This window comes from Neltuma alba, unplaced genomic scaffold, assembly GCF_004799145.2.
Source record: "Neltuma alba isolate B1F8T4 unplaced genomic scaffold, ASM479914v2 tig00013917_pilon, whole genome shotgun sequence".
NCBI classification, from domain to species: domain Eukaryota; kingdom Viridiplantae; phylum Streptophyta; class Magnoliopsida; order Fabales; family Fabaceae; genus Neltuma; species Neltuma alba.
Genome location: NW_021637959.1, coordinates 12,296 through 23,709, shown reverse-complemented (window position 1 = coordinate 23,709; position 11,414 = coordinate 12,296). Strand labels below are relative to the sequence as shown.

General features: G+C 33.2%; 1 pseudogene; it reads left to right on the top strand.

Annotated features, from left to right (window-relative positions):
• Positions 1–412: 412 nt before the first annotated feature.
• LOC114739366 (uncharacterized) lies at positions 413–2,201 on the top strand (annotated as a pseudogene).
• The last annotated feature ends 9,213 nt before the right edge of the window (positions 2,202–11,414 follow it).

The window sequence follows — 11,414 nt, the reverse complement described above, 5'->3', positions numbered from 1 at the left end:
AGAAATGACAAAAAACTGTTTTTTGGAGAATAACTCCAATAATAAGCATGCGCGTGGAGATAGGTAGGAAGAGTGCAGGTAACCTTGTGTGCACTGTGAGGGAAGATAAGGATCGACAGAGCAATTAATTATTTAATTTTTAGATTATTAAAGCAAATTCAGATTGGAACATTTGAGCTTACGTGTCAAGGTTTCAATGGGGGGCAGTTACTGCCACCTGGTCAAAACGTGTCAGACAACTCGCTATCTGAGTAACCGCGACGAATCGCATGCTTGACACGTGTCACAACAAGGCTCCTTCATGGCCTTTATATTCACGTCTCTCCCTTCACTTCCCGTTCGTGGACTTCCGTGACTCTCTCTTTCCCTGTTCCTATTATTTGCCTTCCTCCTATTTACTTCTTATTCCTCAATTCCCTCTTCTCCGATCCTCCTCGTTAATCACTATCTGCGTTCTGCTTCTCGAAGGTTCATCGATTTTTCTCGAGAAAATGAAGGAAACTGCAGGAAACCCTCTCCACCTCAAGTCTGTCAACCACATCTCCCTCATCTGCAAATCCGTCGAAGAATCCATGGATTTTTATCAGAAACGTTCTTGGATTCTTCCCCATCAGGAGGCCCGGCTCTTTCGATTTCGATGGCGCCTGGTAGTTTTTCCTTTTCCCATCGTCCATGATACCATACATGACAATACAAGATCCAATATTCAGGGAATAATTAATAGCCTCAGAAACGTTTCAAGACAAACGAAACCTAGGGATTTTCTGCGACTTCTTTTATTTTCTCTTCGTCATGACAAACATTTTGGGCTTTTTCTTAATCTGTTTTCATTTTTCTGTGGGATAATTGGTGTACAGGTTGTTTGGCTATGGAATTGGGATTCATTTACTCCAAGCAGAGGACCCAGAGAATCTGCCCAAAAAGACGGTAATTAATCCAAAGGATAATCACATATCGTTTCAGGTATGATTTTGGTCCAATTATGGGGATCTTTTGATTATTCCCCTGTTGGAAGAAGTGAGATTACAAACACAAGCATGTTAGTCCCATCCCGCGTCCTCATGATTTTGTTTGTTCAAAACAATTATCGTAACATATGACTCGAGTACGTCATCATTAAATCAATAAATACAGTTTCTCTCCCCCCAACCCAAAAAATTATATTTAAATAGAATGTTTAGTTATTGAAAATTCTTAAGAGCTGAGCTGTATCTGAGGAGGAAAGCAAATTAAAGACGTAAGAAAATGTTGTACGCTAAGAGAAAAATATGCAGGTAGACAATGGGACCAGGATTAGAAAGAACTGTCGGTAATGGTTAATCAATCCCAGCTCCGTATAATAGCTTAAATTTTTGGGAATCGTTAACCTGTCTCTGTCATGGTTGTAGCTAGAAAAGAAGACAAACATGAACTTGTCACCCAAGTATATCGTTTAGCCTTTCCTTGTACGCATTAGTGTCTATGTTGTGTTTGACGAAATGACAAACCGAATATTAACTAAGGACTTCGGTTTTTCTTGAGATCATGCAGTGCGAGAGCATGGGAGCTGTGGAGAAGAAGCTGAAGGAGATGGAGATCCCCTGCGTGAGGTCCATGGTAGAAGAAGGTGGGATCCAAGTAGATCAGCTGTTCTTCCACGACCCAGATGGATTCATGATCGAGATATGCAATTGCGACAGCCTCCCTGTGATTCCCATAGCTGGTGAGATGGTAAGATCTTGCTCTCACGTGAACATGTTGCAGCAGCCGCAGCAGAAGATACAGATGGTCCGACACTTGTGAGGCCAGAAGAATTTCTCAGATACATTGTTTGCACAGTCACAAAATGCTAAAAAAAGCCAATAATGACGGCCAATTCTTGCATGCTTTAGGGACCCTACTCGAACTGATTTTTTTTCAATGTATTACGTGACTTTGCAATTAATGTATCCAAGAATTTTTCGTACTAAGCTATGTTTTGGTGGAAGATAGGCAGTGGGGCTGGAAATATGCATATATAAAGAGAGAGAGCTTGTCGTTTTGTGTGTTGTCTATGTATCTAGGAGTCATTTCCTTCCTTTTGTTGGCTTTAGTAGTTTACTTTTCTAAGTTGAATAAACAATTCTCCAATTGTTCCTAATGGGAAATTGGTCCTTTCGGCTTCTAAGTGGAGTCTTGTCTGACGTTGATGTTGCTGTTTAGGTTTTGTTTTCCAAGTTGAACACCAAGCTTTTGAAAGATCGTTTGATTGAAAGGGACCTACAAATATGGACAAAGACAACCAGAAACTGTATTATATAACTTAAACTGTTAAAATAATGTGTGCTCGTAATTACTTGCGTCCCCAAGTTCTTGCAAACACTTGTCGTTGGAAGTGAGTGGATTACTAAAGTAATACTTGAGGTGTTAAATATGATCCATAAAACAAGGTTTTATTTTCAGAGTGTTTTTACACTCTATGAAGTAAATATGCAAGTACTAAAACCAAATATGCACTCAGTCTGATTTAGCTAAATTATTGGATCAGATTCAAAGAGCCAACTCAGCCAAAATATTAGGTAAAGAAAGTGGTTATTATGTGGAATGCTGGAAATTAGGTAGAGATGAAATATGCTGACGTTGGCTATAACTCTAAAGATAGAGAAGAGTCCAGATTCTTTGACGATGGCAGAATACAACGAGGCTTCGATTTAGCTAATGACAATATAAATAATACATGCTACCTCCGTCTTTAATGTACTAATTAAGAAATATTAAAAAAGTCACTAAATTACTTAATTATATTATATGTTACTTGATATCTCTAAAATATTTATATAAATTATTAGATTATATATAAATTTATAAATGAACTAAATTAGTTTAAATAAAAACGATAAATATAAATAATTTAAAATAATTTAGTAATTTTTTTAATTAATTAACTGAGTTTTATATTGAGAATTAGAGGTATTATTAACGGACCAAATCACCAAGTACGTTGCTGACATCAATGATGTTTACATAGCAGATGTCTCTTTCAACTTACAGTGCTTTATAAATTATAATGATGCACTTCTATTTATGTTACTTATACTATAATTCATGGATTAACAAGTTGTTTGTAGAAGTATTTGAAATTGGCAAAAAAACAATAAACAAAAGAACATCTGGAAGAGAGATGAAATTAAATAACAAAAATGGGTGGGGATTAGGTGGAAGTAGCAAATAGAAAAAGCCAATATATCCCATTTAAAATTACTTTGTGGAGCCGAGAGGGGGATAGGGCAGGTAGCTTTATTATAAGATGTCATGACCAACTAAAAACACCCATATCTTTTTTGTCTCCACACTAATATTGATTGACGGTGCATATATGGCTTTTCCACTAATTATTTGCATTATTTTAATCATATTCAGCTTGTTTCATAGGATCTTATATATTTTGAGTCTACTTAAAACGACTACTCAATCTTATAATTTATTAACCCGAAATAATTTGGTCTTTATATTTTACTTTGCTGAAAAAAACTCGATACTAATAGTTTGTTAATGTAGAATGACTCATAGGTCTTTATGGTTTGCTAAACCCAAAAAATTAGGATATGGATGCAATTGAAAAAATAACATTGAGATGTTAGATGTATTAAAAAAAAAAAAAAGAGCATGGTGCTAAATACACATGAGAAAAAAAAATTGAGATACTAAATGTACATTCACCCTACATTATGAGCAAAATTATGTCACTAAATAATCTAAAATATTGGATACACTTCTAAAATTAGTTTGCGGTGTTAGGTTCACACTAACTCATAAATTAATCTCACATTTTATAGGGTGTTAACAAAAAAATCCATAAATTAATCATTAAATTCTTTATGAAATAAGGTATCATATGAAAAAAAAAAAAAAAAGAGTTGAGCCAGGTTTAATTAATTTACATACCTTTTGGGAAATTTAGCTCTCATTTAGGCGTGAAAACATTAAAAATTTGTTTAATTGATGGTACTAAATACTAGATAATTATATAAAAAATTGAGCCTAGGCTTTTGTACGAAAGATGTAACTTATTTGAAGTTAGATAATATAAGTGTCAATGTGGGAAATAATGAAAGAAGGATGAGAAATCGAATTTTGATTGCTTTTGTCTCCAAAGAAATTGTGACCCCTCTCAATTAGGCACTGGTGAGACAAATCGTGTTTTCATTCATTACTGTGATGTGATTGGTTCAGTAGCTGGGCATATTTATATCTCACACTAAACCACAAGATTATTAAATGATGATCAATGTGGATAAGGATAAATCAAATAATTCATTTCAATGAATATTTTAACTAGAAAATCCAACATTGTTTTGGATGGTATTTTCTCTCTGTGATTAGAATCTGACGTAGGAATATTGGATATACCTTGATTTGATTGCTACCTTTCTTTTACCCTCTTTTTCTTTCTTACTTTTTTCTCCTTTTTTTTAATTGTAAAGGCAATAAACAAGTATAAAAGTTATAATTATAAATCAGGAAAAATTAATATGCAAGTCTTTATAGTATTGTTGGATCAAGTCTCTATATTTTATGAGATCTTTAATGTTTTAACCGTTTCATCCGTTAATCCTTCTATTTGAAAAATGTTAAACTGGGGTTAAACGCTGTTGAAGATACTTATATGGAGGACAAGTAAATTAGATGTGGCAACCCATCTTCTTTCATCACTGTAGAAAACTACTGTCATTGATTTCCAAGAACCTTCTTCCCCAAAGGTCATCACCTGCAGAGGGCAACTTCAAGTTTGATGCTCCTCCAAAAATCATCATGCCTAATGGCGACGCTAGTCCCACCAGATGCAGCCGATGCTGCTAGTTTTGGCATGGTCTCTTTTGCCATTAGTCGCTAAAATCAAGTCCCCTTTCTGTCACTTCCACCACCAGTTTCTTTGACCAAGCTGTAGGCTTTGGAGTTAAAGATTTATGTTGGGATTTTCAGGTCATGAACCGTACTTGCTTTAGCCCCTCCTCCATTTTCTTGAGTTTCAAAAGCCATCCTTCTTATCTCTATAAATCTTTCGTCCATATCAAACTGCTCCTGCATCTCACCATTTGTGAGCTTTCATGTCTCCAACTGCTTTAAGTTGACAAAAAAAAGAACTTTCTTAAGAGACAAAAAGAACGACAAGGCCAACTTGGTTATATACAACATAAGCTTGGCTATTGAGAAAATGAGGGATAATTCATTTTGAAGGGGCTTGAGATAGCCCCACAACAGGAAAAGTACAGTTAGTTAGACTCTAAATCTATCAATTTATTAGCCTTAGTTCTTAAGTTCCAGTTCACTTTCATGCTCTAGAAACAATAATTACGCGCATGTTTGTTTGAAGAAATGCAAATAAAGAGAGGTTTGGTGAGTTTTAGAAGCTTCTTGTTAATTGCATGAATAGCAGAGGAGATGTGAGAGTCCAGGAAGGAGAGGTAGGATTTTAATGGGCATCCTTAAACATCAAGTGTGTGTGACATTCAACTTGAATTCGATGATGTCATCAACCTTTATTGGGAACTGGGCATCAATTTAGGAGATGTTTAGGAGGTTCAACGAGTAGTTCACTACCACGTACCGGAAATCAATGCTACGTCTGATCCCCTTGTCCTCCATATTAGCATCATCAACGGCGTTTCATTATAGTTTGATGTTTTTTGAACAGAAGGACTAACAAATCGAATGGTTGAAACATTAAGGATCCCATAAAATAAAAAATAACTTTAGGGACTTGATTCAAAATGGGACAAAACTACAAGGACCTACATGTTAGTTTTTCCTTATAAATCATAGTCAAATTTAATAACGTCTTGATTTGTACATTTCTTTTTATCTTACACTCTAAACTTTTCAGTGTTCACTATTCTTTTTAGAAAATCATCAACTCTGCTTATATTTCATAACTAATAATTCTAAACCCAAATAATAAAAAATGGAGTATTATAAATGCAAATATATATAAAGTCACATTATTTATACATTATTTATAAGTCATTAATATAATAATATAATTTATTTTACACTCAATATAACGTGCTCCTCCAGTTCTTAAAATGGAAGTTAATTATGGTGTTAATATTAATTCTTATATGATGCCTATTTTACATGTTTATCAATTTTTTTATAAATTAACTTAAGATATTTAAAAAAAAAACATATCATATTAACTAATTTAATTAATATTTTTAATCTATTTAAATTAATTAATTAGATCTCATATTAAGAAATAGAAGATTATGGTCTAATTTTTATGGAAGGACATAACAAAATATGTTTTACAAAAACTGTAATCCAGTTTTGTGAATTTGAGGGGTGGATATACATAAGCCAATCGGGCCTTTGTAGATGAGCCCATGATCTTAGGAGTGCTGGCCCACGTGGGCCTATCCCAGTTGTGGCTCTAATGTCATTTTGGTAAATTTGGGCTAAGGCCATAATCCATTATCCCTAGAATTCGAAACTGTATTAAATTCTTTAAAATAGCAGTTTTTTTTCTATATATAAAAACATCAGGCATTTTTTTACTAATTTTCCTTTGTATTATGAAGGAAAAGATGAGATGTGTTGTTTCCAAGTAGTTACATTTTTTTTTCTGTTTGATTTTGACAATATCCACATTCAAGTTATCATTCTTGCTGCTCTTTGGACTTGAAATATTGCGAGAACCATTAACCTACAAGGCAAAAATTAAGCCAAAAAATGAAGAGAAATATTAGTCAATATCATGACATAATCAATTATTAATCAGGGAACAATAATCACACACACACACACGCACATTCATAACGCTACATACATATACATACGTATACATATACATATAACCCCTGTATGTAGGAGAGTTTAAGGATGAATATTAAGGTTGTGTGGGTGATGATGATCATATAATATCTAGAGGCCTCTTGCAAGCATCTGTTCATAATTCTCCAGAGACTGAAGCCTCTGAATCATGAGATGTTGCCTGAAGTTCTTGATGAAGGCTTCTGCACTTTCGTTTATGTCTTCTGTGCTCTGTCTCTCCAGCTTCTTATTACCTTCCTCTTCTGCTCTGCTTCCAACCCCATGACTGTTTCTCACCATCTTCTCTGATCTCACATCGCTGCTTCCTTCTTCCTTCCTTCCTTGCTGGTTCTGGCTCTTCCTCATCATTCTCTCTCTCTCTCTCTCTCTCTCTCTCTCTCTCTCTCTCTCTGCTTCTGCAATATCTCTCTCAGAGACGACTCACAGCTTATATCTTGCAAATTAATGGAGCTGGATGCTTCATATATGAGCCTCATGTGCTTCCCTTATATATAGCCAATCCCGGGAAGGAGACAACATGTGAGTTAATTAAGTTTCAAGGGAATATTTGATTATTCTTTTCAATCTTTTTGTCTCAACCTTTGGACCCCGCAACCCCATACCCTGTTTCTTCTAGGTCCCTTCCTTTTCAAAAAAAGTTAAGATGTTGAGTAAATCATTAAAAAAGATATGTAAGTTTCTTAGTTACCTATGTTTGTGCTGTCTTTTATCACAAGTATTTAATGATTAATCATTGCCTTTTGAAGTAAGGTTAATTCCTAGAACGCAAGTCATAAAGGTGTCTCAGGTAAAAATTTGGAATCATCCTTTGCTTTCACGTGACTATGCATAACTTGCTCGAGTATTTGTCCAAATTAAGTTTTAGATTTTCACTGCTTATTGATGTACTCTTTCGGTCCTATATATAAGTTTGAAATAACCGAATTACATTTAACAAACTAGCAGTTAAAATTAGTTAAAAATAATAAACACGTAAGAAATATTTTTTTAAAAAAATTTGCTCTTATTTATTAAAAGAGTAAATGATAGGCAATAAATGAAAAAATGATGAAAAAGAATATATGAAAATAATATTGATAAAAGAGAGATATAGCAAACTAAGGGTAAAATAGAAAGAAAAAAAGCAATAAATACTCAAATAAACATAAAAGTAAAGTTTTTATCTTAGATTAGACTCATCTCCAAAAACAAAACTTATATATAGGAGCGGGAAGGAGTATTTTATGAGAGAGAAGAAATGTTTGACCAGTAAGGAATCAATTTGGCCAAGAATATTCAAAGTTTGAGGGGGTAAAGTTAAAAGGGAATAAAAATAACCCACCAAGTTTGAGTCTCTTGAATAATGGGCCATTTGGCTGACTTTGAAATTGTAATTACAAGTTTGAATTTGGTGGGTAGCTTGCCTGCAATCAGAGACAAGGTGGCATACATGTGCAATTAATGAATAATGGTAAGCTTAGGTAAGGATTAACGCTGGCAAAGAAGAGTCCAAAAAGCCAAGTTTTTCGGGTCAAGCTTAATCCAATTTTTTATCCACTTTTATTTAATCAAATTCAAACGTTGTCAGATTCACATGAAAAAAAAAAATCGATGTACATAGAAAATGAGTTCTCAATTTAGTTTATATTTAATTTCTAATAATACTCTTTTGGTTTGATTTCTAAGTCATTTTCAACATGTTTTTTTTGACATATTTATAAGTGATTTTCAATATGTATCACACATATAGGGAAAAAAACTTTAAATTAAAACAGCCTTAAATTGTATTAATTCTACATTAAAATTTAATAACTTTTTAATTTAATTATTATTTAGTGTACATTATACCCCATTAAAACAAAATTAACACAATAATAAATGAAGGACAAAATTGGACATTTATGTAATTTTTTTTCTTTCTATCTTTAGCACCAAAAAAATTTCTTTTTTCTTTTTTCTGGGGGATGTTTGGTATTAGCCAAAAGTGTTTTTAAAAAGCACTTTCTTACAAATCGAAGTAAACTTCTCTATATATATACTTCATATACCGTAAAATTACTTTTAAAACCCTAGTTTGATTTCTATCCAAACAGTCAAACACTCCCGAGAATGACCAGACAAATTTTCAAACAAAAGTGTCCTTTTTTTTGGGCAAATTATGCGCGCAGAGTCACAAATTAAAGTATGGATACATAGAAAACTATTCCCAAAATTTCCTCTAACAACTATAGGGTTGTCATCGAATTGAATTCATTAATATTGAGGAAATGCAAATTTCAATTATTTTAAATAATTAAAGTCTAACGAGGAATCTGGCAAGTTAGTGAAGATAGGCACATTGCATTAAGGCATTGTTGGATGCGGACAAAGGGTGATACCCATAATAAGTGGCATTGCCACATGGGGGTTATATCGTGGAAAATGACAAAAAGCAAAAAAAACAATCATGTTAATTATGATTAATTAATGATGCTGTTAATCACTATCGTTTGGGAGACACAAAAAATTGGAACATTTTTATTTTAATATTGTGTTAATATTATTTTTAGTCCCTCAAACTTGCCCTCATTTTGATTTTAGCCCTTCAAGTTTCAAACCATAAGTTTTGGTCCCTTAAACGGCAAAATGGTCCAAGTTTTTATCAGATGATAGCAACCAATATTTTAAATTAAAAGAAACTTGAGGGATCAAAATCAAAATAATAGTAAACTTAAAGGACCAAAAGTTTGTATTAACTCTTTAATATTTTACTTCAATTAAATCCGCCCTGTACATCCTATCAAAACGAGAAATAATAAATTACATTTTGCCTTCTAGTACATAGTTGTCATGCATATTAAACTTCTTAATTCATAATTATTTACTTCTTATACTCAAGAATCTTTCACACACAAATTATATCCTCTTCCGATCCTTAATATAGGATCTAATTATTGAATTGATTTTAGTCCTAAATATAAGACATATTTATCATATTTATCAATTTTCTCTAAGTTATCCCTATAGATACTCCATCAATCATAATCAAGTAGAAGAGAGAAGGAGAACATTAAAGAAGATGATTATGGTGTTTTAAGAAAAGCATGTCATATTTTTTATAATTAACTAACTTACCTAACTTCTTTAATCTAATCAAATTAGTTAAATAGGTCTTATATTAAAGACCGAAAGAGTATATAGCAGCTGAAAACTGAGAAAGTTGGTGGCGTACAAAAAGCTATGGTATAAAATGGTGCCTCATGGGTACACAATTGGGGATAAATAATTTAAAAGCTCCCGTTAGTTGAGAATGTGAAGCATGAATTTAACAAGCTTCACATTTGAATACATATATATATATATATATATATATATGATTTTATTTGTGTGGTACAGAAAACAGAGGCATCCATATACTGATAGGGAATAACAAATACTAAAATCCTTGTAAAAAGCGAATTAGATTCCATCTCACGCATCAGAAGGCAGTTCATAGCATATCCACTATCCTTTAACATATATGGAACCCCATCTAAAGTGAACCTGCCAGCACTGTGCCTTGCTAGCTCCATGTCCTACACCCCACCCAACAGAACCTACACACACATATATGTATATGTATACTTTACAGTGCATTAGTAACAAAATTGTGAAATTCAACAGTAGTTAACCAACGATAATGCATCTATGCCTTGGGAGAATCATATTTAAAACTCACTAGAATGCTGCCAAAACATGGTTTTTTATATTAACTTCATTGGAACCTTTAAAAAAGAAAACAGGTTAATATAATCTTTAGTTCCTCAAATTTGTCCTTATTTAGTTTTAGTCTCTCAAATTTCAAACTATAAGTTTTGGTCCTTTTAGGGGTAAAATGGTCTAGATTTTTATTGTATTATGGGGACCAATATTTTAAATGAAAAGAAATTTGAGGTACCAAGCTTACGGTTTGAAATTTGAGAAACCAAAACCAACATGAGGACCAATTTGAAGGACTGAAAATTGTATTAACCTAAAGAAAAAAAGAATCATATCTCTGTGTGAGAGCATATGTGCTGTATAAGGATATTAGGTATAGCGTCAGCCTTTCTTTTGAGAAAATGAGGGGGTAAAGGGAAGTGCCAGAAACTTCTGTAAGGGGGTCCTTTATAATGATAAAAGCTCATTATAGAGATCCTAAATGACTACCAATTTCTGTGAAAATAGAGTTGTAAAGTTGATGGGTTTGACTGCATACACATCCATAAGCAGTGATTCTGATTTTTGTCCACACATGAAGGTTATATAAACTGATTGAATCAGAATTGTTGTCTATGTGTCAACCAAACACACACATATGAACATATTCCTTATTCAGGCTTCAATGGTCCTTTATCCATCTTTTCACTTGCCTAAGATTGCAAGGGTACAGCCTAAAATTCCAAAGCATGACAGTTAGGATATAATACAGATTGATGTGCTTCTATAATATTTGCAAAGAATAAAGAATGCCACTGTGCCAGCCGTTCTTTTGAGAACATGAGAAGAAAGAAAGTCACAGAAATTTCTGGAAGAGGATTCTGATTATTATGAAAGCTCATCCCGAATCCCCAACCTAATACATTCCTGTGAAAGTTGAGTAGAAAAGTAGAAAAGTGGACATAGGTTTGGCTTCTTACATGCATGCA